The following is a 16,664-nucleotide window of genomic DNA, read 5'->3' as shown; positions in this document are numbered from 1 at the left end:
TTTGCATGCCTGAACATAATATATGTCACAGGATGGAGGGGAAACTATTAAAACTTCTGTGATAATATAAGCAGGTGCAGATCACCTCACATGAAAGGGGCCTCCGAGAATGGTGGGGAATCCCTGCTTTTGCAGCTCGACAGGGTCTCCCCTGTTGCTAAACAAATCAGTCGGATTAAGCAGGGATCCCGTCTCATTCTTAGTTTTCCTCTTCATACCTGTTGCTCATAAGTTACGTTATTTGCTGTCCTATATATGAAGCAGGTTAGAATAAATTGGCCCTCTCCTCCTACCTTCGGAGATAAGATCCTGGGCCGCAGCCTCCTTAGCCCACATCTTAATTCAGCGCTGCTTGGCCACCAGCTCATTAATGGCCAGAGATTAAGACCCGCAGTAGCAAGAAATCCCTTTTAAATGAAAAAATATTGGGAAAGATGGTCAGTTTGATGAATGTAGCTCAGTTTGACATTATCAATATTTAAAACCATGCAAAAGTTGGAAAAAAAGTGTGTTCCAGAATGAGTAAAAAGTGCAAAATAGTTATTTTATGCAAGTCCGACCTGCTCGGTCTCACTTTGTGCAAGAACTTTCTGGCAGTTTCTTGGAACAGGAGCTTGTGGGTAAATGCAACATTGAATGGAAGGAAGGAACAGCTCAAACGGACCGGACGTAGGAAGGCGAGACAGGCACATGAGTAGCTCATGTGTCTGTATCGCCTTCCTACACGTCCCGTCTGTTTGAGTTTTTCCTTCCTTCCATTCAACATGAACCAACCAGCCCGACAAAGCCCTCTTCTTGAAATGTAACATTATGTCTTTTGCTTGTCACCATACAGTGCAATAGTGTCTATGTGTGTGTCAATTTTTCTGCTGGATTAAAATTTCAGAAACTGTTGAGCACTCTTTCTGTGAAAGTAGCTTTGTTGCACATGCAAAAAAATATTTTTATTACCTTTGAAAAAATCACAGAAGGAATTAAGGGTTGAGCAATGAATATATGTTCTGCACACTATTCGAAGCACTGTTTTATGTGTTTAAAAAAGCTCGCGCGGTAATAGGTAGTTAGTGGCCCCATGGTCCACCAGGAGCCAGAGACAGCTTGAACACACATGGCAATGTAGTGGACCCACGGACGGCAATGAAAATGACAGGAAAACAATAAAACAAAAAGAGCATCCTACATGAACGGCATTGTTTAATGCCAATGGCTGGCAGCGAGGTGTGGGACAGCAGCGTGCGTCGCCTGCATGTGGCTTGGAGCGTTGAGCGCTTGCGTCAGATAACATACGGGCTGGCGGCTGGCAGGGTACCATAATGCGTTGCCAAATGCCAGTCTCACGCGGCCACGTTACCTGACCGTTCCAGCTAACGGCCTCACTGTTCGGATGCGCACGTGTGGCCAATCCGCACGAGCTGTCATCCACATCGTTACAATGCATTTTCATTTGCACAAGGTTTAATGATCATTAAATTTAGTCCCCAGTGTTCATTTATTAAAATTGTACTTTTGACAAATTAAATACACATTTGCAGAAATACATTTTTAGTTCATTGCCAATATGCTACCCCAAATATGATTTTGAGCACTGATCTTTGAAGGCAGCTTGAAGTGTGCTTCAAATATATTTTCAAGGACTATCCATTTTCATAATTGAAGTATACTTTAGGCACATTGCTTTCACATTTACAAAAGTACATTTTAAATTCATTTTCAAGATGCTGCCCCAAATATGATTTTAAGCATGGTTTTTCTAAGTATGCTTGAAGGGTGCTGCAAATATATCTTCAAGGGCCACCCATTTACTATACCTGAAGTGTACTTCAGACAAATTTATTTCATATTTGCAAAAGTACATATGTAATTCATTTTAAGTATGTAAAAAATGCCTACATATTTTTTCACCTATTTGAGCTATACTCGAATGTACTTTGAGATACGATATTTTTGACACATTTTAAAAATACATTTTGAATATTCAGCAAGGAATTTGATGAATATATTTCAGACATATTTTGAGCACATTCGTGAATACAAATTACATTTAAAATGCGTAAAAAATATGCCACTGTGTATTCCAAACGTACTTCTTTTTGCTAAGGGCAGAGCGCGGAAGTTTTGCCTGCTGCGTTTCCGCCCTGGGCCGGTTCGCTCCTCCTTAGGCGACCTGGCCGCCACCGAGCTTCCCGAGGGCCACCATATCGGCGCCCAGCTCAGCGCGGACACCCGATCAACATGGGCAGATGTGGGGCAGGCCTGCCAGCCTCCATGCAGCTGGATTACAGGGGCACGCCACTACCCCCGGCGGAGACGCGATCAATGGCCGCTTCTTATATGCACAATAGCCGAATTCCCTCCTAGTTACAAACCTACGTTTTTCAACTGGATGCTGTCTGGTGCGCAAATATCGTTTCATGTTTCCATGAAGAAATTTTTGGGATACTGTCTGCTTGACAACTAAAATAGCATGTTTGAATATACACTTCCGCGTCTGATTTTCTTTTGAGCTCTACAGATGCCGCGCTAAGCGCAGCGACCTAACCTCCTGTCTCGTTCGCTCGGTGGCGCCAATGTCGGTCCTAAACCGGAGCTTCGATAACCGTTCGAAAGATGGGAGGCCGAGGCAGTGAGCGCGATATCCTAAATTGCCTAAGAACAGTATATAATCCGCCACACTTAACATCTCAGATAATCTATCCTTAGACCGCCTGCTCTTTGTTCGAAATTATAAAAGCGAACACTGTTGAACGTGCGTGAGCAAAGCCCAAATCATACTCGGTGGAAAGAAGTTTCTTCTTGACGAGGCCCCAGTTTGAATATTTCGATATGCAAGACAGAGTACCGCTCGGCAATCTGCAAGGAATTCACATTATCGTAAATCACCCAAGTTTCGTAGAAGAAAATACGCCTTTTCTGCCTGTCAGGTTATTCGGGTTATGCGTGGTTACAAAGTATTATCACCTTTACATGTCTGCAATGAAAAGCGATTAATTTTCACATTTTTTAAAAGATATCATATAGATCTCACAAATTGTTATATAGCCTTGCTGCTCCCCCGCGAATATATTACGTGTAAGAATTGTTACTGTTGAGTAGCGTGAATTTCTCAAAAGAATACCCTGTGATTGCAAATAATTTGCCTTTAAACCGCAACGGATGCAAGAACAGTGCCATGATTAACAAGGATATTTTTGCGTGCACTAAACAGACCATTCGAAAAAAGTGCCTCAGTGCGCTCCAAGGGGCAATGTGTTCAAGTACAGTTTCTTTAACTGAACAATGCTTCAGTGCAATGACATGGAAGATGAAAACGTAAAGGGTTTTACATTCCAAATAAAACAATTTCTCATTGAACTTTTTAAATGTTTGTTTTTGCTTCAGTTACGTATTATACAAGTTGGAGCATTATAGTGTGAATGAAATATGAAAACATCATACAAAAACACTTGCACGAGTCTCTCTCTCTCTCTCTCTCTTTTGGCGTCGTTCCCAGGTAGCTTTGTATTGAATTCGGTGCAGTTATTGTTTTCATTCCATTTCTTCTGCACAAATAAAAGCAATAAAGGAACTGAAGCCGTGGCTAATAAATAACTAAAATGACTTGTTAGCTGCTGAGCGCTCATGTGATGCTGTTTCTCTCTTCTTCATTAACATTCATTTGTGAGAGATTTTGTTACATTTCAATACAAAGCAACTTGGGAATGATTGCAAAAAAAAAAAAAATAGAGACGCTTTTCAGTGTTTCGTAGGAATTCTTAATTTCATTCACACTCTAACGCTCTAACGGGGATAATATACGCAACAAAAACTAAGCCAAAAAGTTAAGCTTTGGCCCTGCAATTTAGGAAAAGGAAAAGGAATGACGTGTGGCACCACAAACGGTGAACAGTTCAATGCACAAGGCTTTTCTCTGCCGAGTATTATTCATTTTCTCAGCCCTTCATAGCAAACAAACTTGTACTTACCGCCCTCTGTATAAGATTTGCCTATACAAAATCTCTGGCACGACAGAACAAAAGGTAACCGACAGGAAGACGACCAACTGACAAGCTTGAGTCGTTGATTGCCTTTTCTCTCGTCATCCTCTGCTGTGTGACATTGTGATTATCGACTATGCAATAATAAGCTAGAAATAGGAAGAATATAATACTCGACGACCGCAAGCATGTATTGCAATTTAGTCTCATTGTCAGACAATTATGTCATCTGTATAAGAGTGCCTTCAGTATTATGAAAATCATGAATATGTGCTAACTAAGTTTTCCAAAAATGAACCAACTCGCCCAGAAAGAAGTGTTAATACTGAGTTCATGATTGATTTATATTGCTGAACGTTTGGTTATCAAAATAGGTGATTACATTGTTTACTGTACTCAAGCGACAATTTTAAATAAGAAAAAAAAACTTGAAACAAAATGGAAACTCCCGCGCGGGGCCCGGAGAGCACTGCCTTGCGTGACGTCACATGAAGGCGACACAGGCCTGCAGCCGCGCAGCACGCACCCGCTGCCGTTCTATACCGAAGTGTGCGAGCGTCAATCGCTGTCACGTACGGCATCATGTAAAACATACTATGTAATGTCGCTTCTAAAAAACTTGTTCTAAAAAACACAACTCCTTGTCAGACAATAACATTGATATGCACTCACAACACAGTGAGTGTTGTCTGACAAGCAGTCGGGCTTTTTAGAACGGTGCTAGAGCTGACCGTGCTTTGTAGTTTTTACATTGTTTTTGCGTTACTGGTTGTTTTATGGTATAACTGTCCGTGGCTGTTGATCCATAGACTTTAGGTTTGACTCGGCTTTCGCTCCGTCTGGTTTTTCCTATGTTAGTTTTGTTGTTTTTTACTTTTGACTCTGCTTTTGCTTCGATCATTGTGCTGTTTTTTGTTACCGTAGGTATCGCGGTTTTCGATTCATTGATATCTATTATCGTTTTGTGCGTCGCCTCAGGATACTTTTAGCTGTAGCGATTTTAAACCGTTTCAGATAAGGGCCTTTAGTTGTAATAGAAGAGTGACGTTACATGCTTGATAATTTTATTCCTCTTGTTCTCATGATGCGAGGAGGAATATAGATTGCGTTTATAAGCTTCTCCCCGCTTACAATCAATTCTGCTGGCAGTCAGCGCCTGTCCTGTTGTTGTGTGTTTATCCGTGTCTATGCGCGCTGCGGCTTATTAGTATGGACCAAAAGTAAAACTTTCGCAAATAATGGCCATTTTGATCGATAAACAATGAAGCGTACACAGAATTTATAGGCCTTCGATATGTTACAAAAATGACTGCTCTCTGAGCGAAAGTAGCTTTCAAATTAGCGTTGACGTCTTACATGCCACCTGCTGATCACGACTATCCAACATATACCCTGTATTCATTACGAAGCTCAGCGGTGGTGTCGGCGTTTGTTTACGGGAGGGTACGGAAGGTGAACCGAGCCTGGATGCAGAATATTTAAGCGCATGGGCTGGTCATTTAGTTTTCGACTACGCGCAGTTCGCAAACTTAAGCAAGTTTCAATACCAACAAGTTCAGTTCAGTTCAGCGTTCAGTCGTATCCGACTCTTCGTGACCCTATGGACCATGTCACGCCACGCTTTCCGGTCTCTCACTATCTTCCTAACATCACATAACTTCATCCAACAAAAGATATAGGTATTATCTAGTGTGGCGACCGACAGAGACAACGTTCGAAAGTACACGCCCGATGGCGGAGCATGTAGCCCCGTTCTGTCCTAGCAGGATCGTTTGCTTGGCGTAATAAATGTGAAGCGGTAAATCAAAATATGACCGCCCGAGCCGCATCAAGAAACCAGAAAAATTCGCAACATTTGCCATACTGAATGCAGCGAGCTTACCGCAGTGTTGCTGCCCACGATAGTGGTGGACAATGGCACTCTGACCGTGCGCTCCGTCCTAGTCGTGGCTGGGTTTAAACTCTTTCACACCAAAACCGCAGCGAACGGCGCTTCGGAATTGATCAGTGCTATAGGCAACCTGCACTGCCCAGGCAGCGCTGGAATTGTGCCACAGCGCGGCTCTAAAATGTTGTTAGCCGCTTGGGTCGCCACAAACGACCGAGCATATATTCACCACCATTATAGATACGCATGTGACAGATAACGTCATTGCCCAGGCGCTCTTGATGCAGCCCAGTTATACAACAGAGGACATACAAAGCTTCTACAGAGCGTGCAATCTGATTCCTTTAAGCTTATGCAGGTGACATTGAAAACACCCTATGAAAGCGCCTAAAAAGTATTTGCTCTTGTCGCTAGGATATGTTTTACGGCGCGTCGATCGACACAGCAAACTTCATTGCTGGCAGCCAATGGTATATGGTCTGGTCGTGGAACAGCCTTATTTTCAGCCTAATTGTCTCAGAGTAACATAAATTTGTAATCTGCGAGACGCCTAAGTAGTGGAGCGAGTACGAGATCGGATGTAGTGACCGACATTTAGGCAGCTGGGAGCTGCGAGCAGAAATTCGCTTGCATCGCAATTATCCCCAGAATCTTGTTGCAGATCAGCAATCTTCAGTAAGGCTTTCGTTTTTCATTAATGTATCCAGTCGCGTATTATTTAGGCCATCGAAAGATACTCGCATTCTTTTTTTGTCTGACGGTGGCTCGCAAAACAATCCCCGGTGCCGGCACCGGCGCACTGCAACCGGCGATTTAGCCTATGTCGTGTGCGGAATGATCGTCTACGCAGCATATAATTGTACAACCGGCGCTTACAACTGCGAGGCCAAGCTCTTCTATCAGAACCGTCCTGTGCCGGTAGCAGGTCCGCGTGAAATGTTCCGAGCATACATACGCTCTCAAATGCAGAAGGGACGCCGGATCGCAAGATTCAATTAGTCGCCAAGTTCTTTTTGCTCAGGAAATCGGTAGTCAATCGCTGTGTTGTTTTTCGTAGAATAACTCATGCAGCCAAACACACAGCACTAGCTTTCACCTACCGCTGCAAGGAATGCATTAAAATGAGAGCTGAATCTACAAGGCAGTGAGACTGTGATACCAAGATAATATGCTGTTTCCATGCAAGCTGTCGGCCGTGTGTTTCTGAGTAGGCCATCATCGTTCTACCCCGTCCTAGTAGCATCTCATATAGAATCGCACAAGCGGTGCCACACCGTACAAGCCGCGCCCAGTAGGGCTATTGCATTGTCGCCGTCGCCTGCTCGAAAACCCTTGCACGACTGTGACGTCATTATTCACACTGTTGGCCGTAAACATTTTATGTCTGGCTGTGCGAGTCGCGGGAGCCGGGGCGCTGTGTTTAAAATTACTTATGAGAAAAACTAAACCGTCCTCAACTGTGCTTTTTGGAAGACGCAATTTTGACGTTGAGAAGAACGTCTGATGCAATTTTCGTGGATATCTGTAAACATCGAAAAATCGCCGGAATTGACCTTTAACAAGGAATTTAATTCGTTTTTCCATTATATGTCATGTATTGGTTGGCTTCTGGGGTTTAACGTCCCAAAGCAACTCAACTATGAGAGACGTCGTAGTGGAGGACTCCGGAAATTTCGACCACCTGGGGTTCTTTAACGTGCACTGACATCGCACAGCACACGGGCGCCTTGCTTTTCGCCTGCATCGAAAAGTGGCCACCGAGGCCGGGATTTAATCCCGCATTCTTGGGAACAGTAGTGGAGCGCCGTAACCATTGCGCCCCCCCGGCGGGGTGCCATGTATTTCATACTTGTTTTTCTTAGAGGATAATTAAGAATCCAAAGAGCACCTTATCTTGTTCCCAACCAAATTTATTTCGGAAACCGCCTTGAAAGCAGCCTTTGGCTGAAGCGTTTGGCAATGGTGATTTTCCTTACAATCGTGCTGTTGCAAAAAGGGGCAAACTGAGGAAGATGATGTCAGATGTTTCAGAACTAGCTATTCAAATTTATAACCAAATTAGTAAATCAAGGCGACCTGGTGCATACGTTGGGCATCCCTTTCAATACACTTTTATTTAGCTACTAATCCGAGGTGCCTCTTTTTGCTTCAGCTGTACAGCTGTCCGGCGCCCTTGTCTGCGTTCGTGAAATGCTCTCGTTTGTTGCTTGCTGGGCGTGACTCTCCGTCTAGGCTTCATTTTTATCTCCTGCTTGGTAAGCACTTGGTTATTCTGGCTTCCAGTAGTGCGACAAGAGCGTTCGAACGCTACGTGCCGCGGTTTAATGCATCAAAGCTTATATTTCTGTTTACCAGGCTATCCGCTACTGCCGCATCAAAAAAAATATATTTTTTCTACACTTCTTTTTAGCTCTCTGCTGTACTCTCGCCAGCAGGTCCTTTTTTACTAGAGAGAGCGAAAAACAAGCATCGTAACCTGGGCATACAGCCCATTTTCAATTTCTACTATTCAAATCAGCGTTCATAGGTTTTTCGGCGGTGAGTGCATAACCTCTAGGAAAAAACTAGTTTTCTGCTGCGCAGAAAGCAATCAAACTTGATGGAAAGTTTGTTTATTACATGTGCATAATCCCAAGCAAAAAAAAAAAAAAACTTGCCAGCACGCTTTTTATAGATATTGCGATTTTAGCCCCTCATTCCTCCTTAATTGTCAAAATAATTTTGGCTTCGTCGTGTGGCACAACGAAAAGAAGGTTTGCAGTAAAAGACAGACGAATAGAATAGGCACGACAAGAGAGAGAGAGAGAGGGGACTTTATTTACAGCGACATCCGCGCTGCCGGCACCGGCACACTGTGGCAGGCGTTTTAGCCTATGTCGTGTGCAGAATGATTGTCGACGCAGCACCCGATCACAACCGTCGCTTAGCACTCGCGAGGCCAAGCTGTTTGCTAGCCGCCATCAGGAAAAAAAACATGCTAAAGATCATCCTACGCCTAGCGGAGGAGGCGCACTCCAAGACCTTCTCTGCGGCCACGGCTCAGCAGAGCCGGAAAAGAGGAGACCCTCCCTCTGGCTGAGCCCCTGCACAGAGGTCCATGTCGGTCTATATAAACATACACTAGCACAAGGGCATTTTAAATTTGGCGCAACAGTCACATGATCGCTTCGACAGCGAGCGTTGTATTTTCATGATGCTTCCTGAGCGTCTAAAAATCAGACTTCTCCTTTGTAGGGAATCATCGGAAGATTACCTTGTCCCGAAGAGTGTTAGGGAAATGGCTTTCGTTCTTTCATTTTAAAAACCAATATCGAAATATATTGTGTCCAAAGCTTCTACCTCGCCTTTGACAATAACGGCAAAAATGATTTCATCAGACAGCTACTTATTTGTCTACTGATAGAGAGTCAATGTATTGCAAGCCTTTTTTACGACAAATTACTTGCGTCTTAGCAACAGTATGCTAATGAAAATGTAGTTACTAAACTGAAATTGTGCAAGCCTCCTTATGAAGAAATGTAAAAAATCACAGTTCCAACAATTTCAGGTTTTAGGAGGAAAACTAAAAATTGCTTTCATTTTTACGTTTGATTCTTTGTATCATTTGTTTTTCTCGTGTCAAGTTCGGTGTTGACACACGAGTGCATATTCAAACTCTGGGCAGCTTCAAACGCCATACATCAAGGCATTTTCACATAGGCTGTACAATTTTTAGCCGCTATCCTATGCAGCTGCCTGGCCGTAGACGTCCCTTGTAAAATTCACGAATTTTAATTTCGTGTTCTTCTTGAAAGCGTAGTGCAGGGATTTGAACATTGGCGCTCCCGGCGCATTCCTGCCGTCAGTGCGCCTGTGGCGTCATCTATCGCAAGTAAAAGCAACTGAACCCGGCTTACAGGAAAGCTCACTTTCTTGCGTGCCCCGCTTTGGGGTAGAAAAAAATGCTTTCAATGAACTAGTGGTTACACATAAAGAAAGTATTCGTAGCACTAACATCACTTTGAGAACTGACACTAAAAGGCATAAATAAAATCGAATACGCTTATTCAACCGTACCATACTGGTCCCGTACAAATCGGGGCTTCTAGAGTGACAATTCTAGGGTGACAGGACCACTACTTGTGTCTCTGAAATTTTAAAAAGACCAAACATTAGGACGACCTTTAGAAGCGCAGTGGTTAAAGAGCTTAAATTAAAAAAATGGATGAACTCGTCGCAGTTGCCGCTGAAGTGTGGGAGTCATTGGTAAATATATACGCAAGTAGGTATCAATATTATTGCTCCGCGAATACTTATCAGCTTAATAAGAGGCAAACTTCGTGCGCATTTCTCGTGCTAATGTGTCAATAACTTCACCCTAGGTTAGGTAATTAAAGCCATCCTAAACGATAAATAGGTGTCATTATAAATTTTCAGACTGCGAAGATCACAGTAGAGAGTCTAAAGCAATTTTTGTTTTAGGAAATTTCCAATCCTATGCGATAATTTGGGCAAACTCACGGGAAAAAAACTCGCGCATGTGCTACCACTGAAGCGCTAGAACACATTAATGCCGGCAATACTTTCTCATAAACATGACTTTCCAAAGATTAGATGGCAACACCTGTAACCGTGGACGCTGAAAAAAAATAGGGCAATCGAAACCAAAATGAAATTCAAACGCGTGCAGCTTGCTTGAATGCAGCAGTGTCAATGCCCTTTTGAAAGCATGTGACAAAGTGCCGATCGATGGGTAAAATTTTGTGTCGATGTTTTGGTGCGACAGAGTGCAATCATGGGGTACCGAAGAGCAGTGCGCGGTGCATCGACAATGAGAGCGGACGCGTGAAGAAATGTGCGAGGGAGTGAGCGGTGCGGTTTGTCAGCACGGAGAACGGACGTTTGAAAACCGTGTGCGAAGTGCGTGTGCGAAACGAAGAAGTGTATTTGCAATCGAGTGGTTAATTGTTGAAGCGCCTATTATGCCGGCAGCCGGCAGAATAGCCCGCCCGAAGAATTGCTGGCAGTTAGCCCCCATTGGTTGGCTACAACCAAGTGACTATAAGGAATAATTCTTCTGAGGAGGAGGGGGACGACGTTGCCCGGTTACAAAGCCCGCGGGCGGCGGCATCTGCTGCCTCGTTTCCACCTGGCCCCAAGTAGGAAGGAGCCCAGACTAGTCTTTTGTGCAATTCCAAGGGCTACTTTGAAAAAAAAAAAGAGCGTTAGGTCCGAGTGTATTGTCTGGGCTACCCCACGCCGCACATTCACAGGTGCGATCCCGCTACTGCAGAGCGCGGGAGCTTTTGCCTGCTGCGTTTCCGTCCTGGGCCGGTTCGCTCCTCCTTAGGCGACCTGGTCGCCACCGAGCTCCCCCGGGGCCACCATATCGGCGCCCAGCTTAGCGCGGACACCCGATCAACATGGGCAGACGTGGGGCAAGGCCTCCCAGCCTCAACCCGTCCTCTAACGCCAGCCTCCAAACAGCTGGATTACAGGGGCACGCCACTACCCCCGGCGGAGAAGCGATCAATGCGGCCGCTTCTTATATGCACAATAGTCTAATTCCCTCCTAGTTACAAACCAACTTTTTTTAACTGGATGCTCTGTGCTGAGCAGATATAGTTTCATGATTTAATGAAGAAATGTCTGGGATCATTTCTGGTTGAGAGCTAAAATGTCAGCATGCTGAAATATACGCTTCCGCAAGGGCGTCTGGTTTTGTTTGCAGCTCAAGAGAGGCCGCGCCAAGCGCAGCGACCTAACCTCCTCTCTCGTTCGCTCCGTGGCGCCAACCTCGGTCGTAAACCGGAGCTTCGATTCCCGTTCGAAAGATGGGAGGCCGAGGCAATGAGCGCGATGTTTTAAATGACCTTAGCACAGAATATAATCCGCAATAATTAACATCTCACACAGTTGACCCTCTTTACCGCCTGCTCTTTATTCAAAATCATAATCGAAATCAAAAGCATATATTATACTCGGTGGAAAGAAGTTTCTTCTTGATGAGACCGCAGTTTGAATATTTCGATATGCAAGATATAGAGCACCGCTCGGTAATTTGCAAGGAATTCACATTATTGTAACTCACCCATGTTTCGTCGAAGGGAATACGTCTTTTCTGCCTTTCAGGCTATGCGCGTTATGGGTGTTTCCAAATCACTATCACCTTTCCATAAATAAATATAAAAGCGGCTTTCTCATTTTTCTTAAAGACTTCAATTCATCTTTATCCTCAGCCTGACTATACCCACTGCAGGGTGAAGGCCTTTCCCATATTCCTCCAATTAACCCGGTTCTGTGCGAGCTGCATCCACTTGACCCCTGCAAACTTCTTAACCTCCTCCTCCCACCTAATTTTCTGTCGCCCTCTGCTACTCATTCCTTCCCTTGGAATCCAGTTGCTTGCCATAAGCGATCATCGCTTATCCTTTCTTCGCGCTACATGTCCTGCCCATACCCATTTCTGGATATGTATATATTATAATTATTACATAGGCTTGCTGCTCGTCTGCAAATATATTACGTGTAAACTATGTTACTTTTAAAGAGGCTGAATTTCCCAAAGGAAGAAATACTGTGCGATGGCAAACAATTTTCCTTTCAACCGCAACGGATGCAAGAAACAATGCCGTGATTAGGAAGGATATTTTTGCGTGCACTACACAGACCATTTCGAAAAACGTGCATCAGTGCGCTCGAAGGGGAAATGTGTTCAAGTACAGTTTCTTTCATTGCACAATAATTCAGTAGTATGGCCTGCCAGAGGAATATGTTAAGGGACTCCATCTTTTACAATCCAAACAAAAAAATTTCTCATGTAACACCTTAAATGTTTGTCTTTTTAACAATTACGTTTCATACAAGTTGGAGTATTGTAGTGTGAATGAAATACGAAAAATTCATAAAAACATTTGAAAGTGTCTCTCTTTGTTTTGTTGTCATTCTCAAGTAGCTTTGTATTGAATTCGGTGCAGTTATCCTTTTCATTTCATCCTTTCTGCAGAAATAAAATCAATAAACGAACTGAAGCCGTGGCTAAAAAATAACAAAAATGACTTGTTAGCTGCTGAGCCTTCATGTCATGCTGTTTCTCTCTTCTTCATTAATATTCATTTGTGAGAGATTTTTTTGTTACATTTGAATACAAAGCAACTTGGGAATGATTGCAAAAAAAAAAAGAGACGCTTTCCAGTGTTTCGTACGATGTCTTAAGTTCATTCACATTCTAATGCTCTAACGGGGATAATATACACAACAAAAACTAAGCCAAAAATTTAAGCTTTGGCCCTCATCTTTTCCATTCCAAATAAAAATTTTCTCATTAAATATTTAAAATGTTTGTAATTGTTACAGTTGGATTACAGTGATTATACAAGTTTGGGCATTAGAGTGCGACTGAAATATAAAAACTTCATACAAAACACTTGCATGAGTCTCTCTCTGAATTCGATGCAGTTATCCTTTTATTTCATTCTCTCTGCACAAATAAAAGCAATAAAGAAACTGAAGCAGTGGCTAAAACATGACGAAAATTACTTGTTAGCTGCTGGGCCTTCATGTCATGCTGTTTCACTCTTCATAAACATTCACCTTTGAGAGATTTTGTTTCATTTCAGTACAAAGCGAGTCGGTAACGATTGCAAAAATAAGAGACGCCTCTCACCTTACCTCCCACTTGGTGCAATTCACTAAACACGCAGCAACGGGTGGAGTGGAGGAAGCTCTAAACCGATAGCTTTCCTACGAAATACCGAATTTACAAATTCGTTCCTTTACAATTAGCCAAACCTGTCACTTCAGCGGCGAATCCGCAATATCAAATCACATATTACTTACTTGTTCGGCCCATTTATCTCCTATGGAATGCATACCTGACGAATCACTGGTTCCGTGTACCCATACTGGCCGGAACTGTCACCCTTGTTCGATCAATTTCCTTACTTCCAACTTTATTTATTGCGATAAATGTGTAGTTGATTTTTCTACCAAGTTGCCTGTCCGTCTAATGCACCTAGTTTCAGTTTTCTGCACCAAATTCAGACGACAATTATTGAGCTGGACAGTTTTGGAGAAACATCCCTTCATTTTAAAAACTAAGCCCTACCCTGGTATAATAAATGGCTGTGGTGCAATTAAACCACTTTTTTAAATATAATATGTCATCCAGAGCGCTGCAGCATGGAGTATATTGCTAGAAACAGTTCTTTACCCGAGAAAATATTTCATCAAGGCTCTCTGAGATGCAAGGCAAAATGATTTATTTGCTGATTGTTTTACTACTCCGTACTACAAAAAAAAATAAATTCATTTACTTTTTTACATGCTTCGCTGTATTCAGTGAGTGCTTGATATGCGTCAAGGCGCTAGTTCACAACTATTAAGAATTTGTAATTATGCAGCCAATCTTGTTGCAGAAGCTTGCGCCACATGCAACATCTGCCAATTAATTTTCCTTTACCAAAATTTGCAGCTGCAGGTAAGCATAATCACTTGTGCCAGTCGTGAATTTTAAATCTAATATCTTATTAAATGTGTGTCAGGAAAGTACCAAATCTTGCGTTTAGGAAGCTTACCTTGATATTCCTGCATATGCGTTGATGTCTGTCTTTGCGAAAGGTAAGCCACTGTGATTTTGGTCAATAGTGCTTTCGCAGTCTGCTCTTTGCAGATTCTTGTAACATGTTTTTTTTTTTTAAATATATTCAGTTGCGATGCAGAACATTTCTTATTAAAAGACAAAATTACTTCTAATTCAAATGACGCCTATTACGCAAATAATTAATTATTTTATTTATTTCTGTTACCCTCTTGGCCCAGTGGGCATTATAGAGGGGAGTGGGACTTGGCAAAAAAAAAGGAGAGGAGGAAAGAACATGGGTACATGGCATTGTAGGTTATGAAGGCAAATAATGTTTACAATGCAGAAATCAAAAAATAAAATAATAACAGCAAACAAACCAAATTATACATGTTGCGAATTATTGAATGCAAAATTAGAGGATAGGGTGGAAAAAAACAACAATGACGGACACGATATCGCATACAAACAGCAGCACTCGATAAAAAAAAAAGGGAAGCAGATAAGAAGTCGCGTACAACGCGTATGATCGCTGGAAGGCCAAAGTGCACAACTTGACCTATAAAGCTATGGAACTAAAATAAATATTCCTATCAATCGTTGCTGCACAGTACACACAGCTTTATTTTAAATTCATCGACATTGTCAGCAAGCACCAGCGTTTCAGGCAGGCAGTTACACTCCGTTGCTGTTTTGGGTAAAAATGAATATTGATAAGGTGCAGTTCGAAAATGAGCTATTCCTACTTTACAAGAGTTATCGATGCGTGATGAGACGTATGCCGGTGATGTTATAAGTGAAGTTTTCAGCGTTAGATTATTGTGATACATTTTAAAGAAAAGGCACAAGCGGGAGATTTTTTTGCGTCGCGACAAAGGTTCTAATGACAATGTGTGCTTCATGAGTGTTACACTTGATAAACGCCCATAGTCACCAAGAATGAAACGTGCAGCGCGATTTTGAAGGGACTCTAGAGCATTAGTTAATAAATCTGTGTGGGGGTCCCATACTGACGCAGCATACTTCACTTTTGAACGGACGAGTGATTTATAAAGAAGTAGTTTCACAGATGATGGTTCCATAGAAAAATTACGTTTAATATAGCCTAGCATGCGGTTAGCATTTGTGATAATGGAAGTAATGTGCTCATTCCAAGTTAGGTTTGATGCGGCAATAATGCCAAGATATTTATATGATTTTACTGATGTTAATGATGCCCCTTTAAGGTTATATAAAATAGGACAATAAATTCCGCGACGAGAAAAGCGCATTACTTTCCATTTAGTCGTGTTAAGTGTCATATTCCATGCAAAGCACCAATCAGAAACAGCATCCAGGTCAGCTTGAAGCCCACTTATATCATTAGTAGTTTTTACTGAGCGATATATGACACAATCATCGGCAAAGAGTTTGACTGTTGATTTAATGTTATTAGGCAGATCGTTTATGTAAATCAGACATAAAAGAGGGCCAAGCACAGATCCTTGCGGGACACCTGAAGTTACAAGGACTGACGAGGACAGGTAGCCATTACAGCGGAAAAACTGCGAGCGGTTAGTTAAAAAGCGTTCAATCCATTTTAGTAAGTTGTTGTCAATATTAAGCATGCTCAATTTATAAAGAAGTAGCCTGTGAAACGCTTTATCGAAAGCACGACAAAAATCTAAATATATGCATTCAATTTCATACCCACTGTCAAGTGAAGAATGTATATCATTTATGGATGCCACTAACTGTGTTTCACATGAGAAATGTTTTCTAAAACCATGTTGAAGAGGTGAAAAAAATGAAGATTCTAAAAAGGTGGCTAGGTGTGAAAAAATGACGTGTTCCATGATTTTGCAAGATACAGAAGTTAGAGATATTGGTCGATAGTTGTTAGCCGCATGCTTGTCGCCTGATTTATTGAAGTGGAACTACGCTGCCTATTTTCCAGTCGTCAGGCAAAATCCCATGTTGTAGTGACTGTTCGAATATTTTAGACAATATAATCGCAGAATAGGTTTTAGTGTTTTTTTAGTACTTTGGTATTGATGTAATCGGGCCCACAAGAAGAAGACAGTTTCAAACGCTCAATTATACTAAATAACCCATCATAGTCAAATCTAATGGGATCCATTGGAAATTCAGAAGAACCTTTGTAAACAGGAAGAGGGGAACTACGGTCGCTTGAAAATGCTTGAGCAAAGGTCTGATTCAGAATGTTAGCGCTGTTGCTCACAGAAATGGGGTTAGACTTAGA

The 16,664-nt window shown here is 42.4% G+C and overlaps 1 non-coding gene and 1 pseudogene across 1 annotated transcript; both read right to left on the bottom strand.

Moving 5' to 3' along the window:
- Positions 1 to 2,052: 2,052 nt before the first annotated feature.
- Positions 2,053 to 2,303, bottom strand: LOC146181030 (signal recognition particle RNA; annotated as a pseudogene).
- Positions 2,304 to 11,060: 8,757 nt separating this feature from the next.
- On the bottom strand, positions 11,061 to 11,360 carry LOC146181029 (signal recognition particle RNA). Its single transcript, XR_014700472.1, has one exon.
- Between the last annotated feature and the right edge of the window lie 5,304 nt (positions 11,361 to 16,664).

The sequence above is a fragment of the Amblyomma maculatum genome, chromosome 8 (assembly GCF_055883805.1).
Source record: "Amblyomma maculatum isolate TAMU_Amacu chromosome 8, ASM5588380v1, whole genome shotgun sequence".
In the NCBI taxonomy this organism is placed as follows: Eukaryota; Metazoa; Arthropoda; class Arachnida; order Ixodida; family Ixodidae; genus Amblyomma; species Amblyomma maculatum.
The sequence above is the reverse complement of the archived record's forward strand: the minus strand, read 5'-3'. Positions and strand labels throughout refer to the sequence as shown.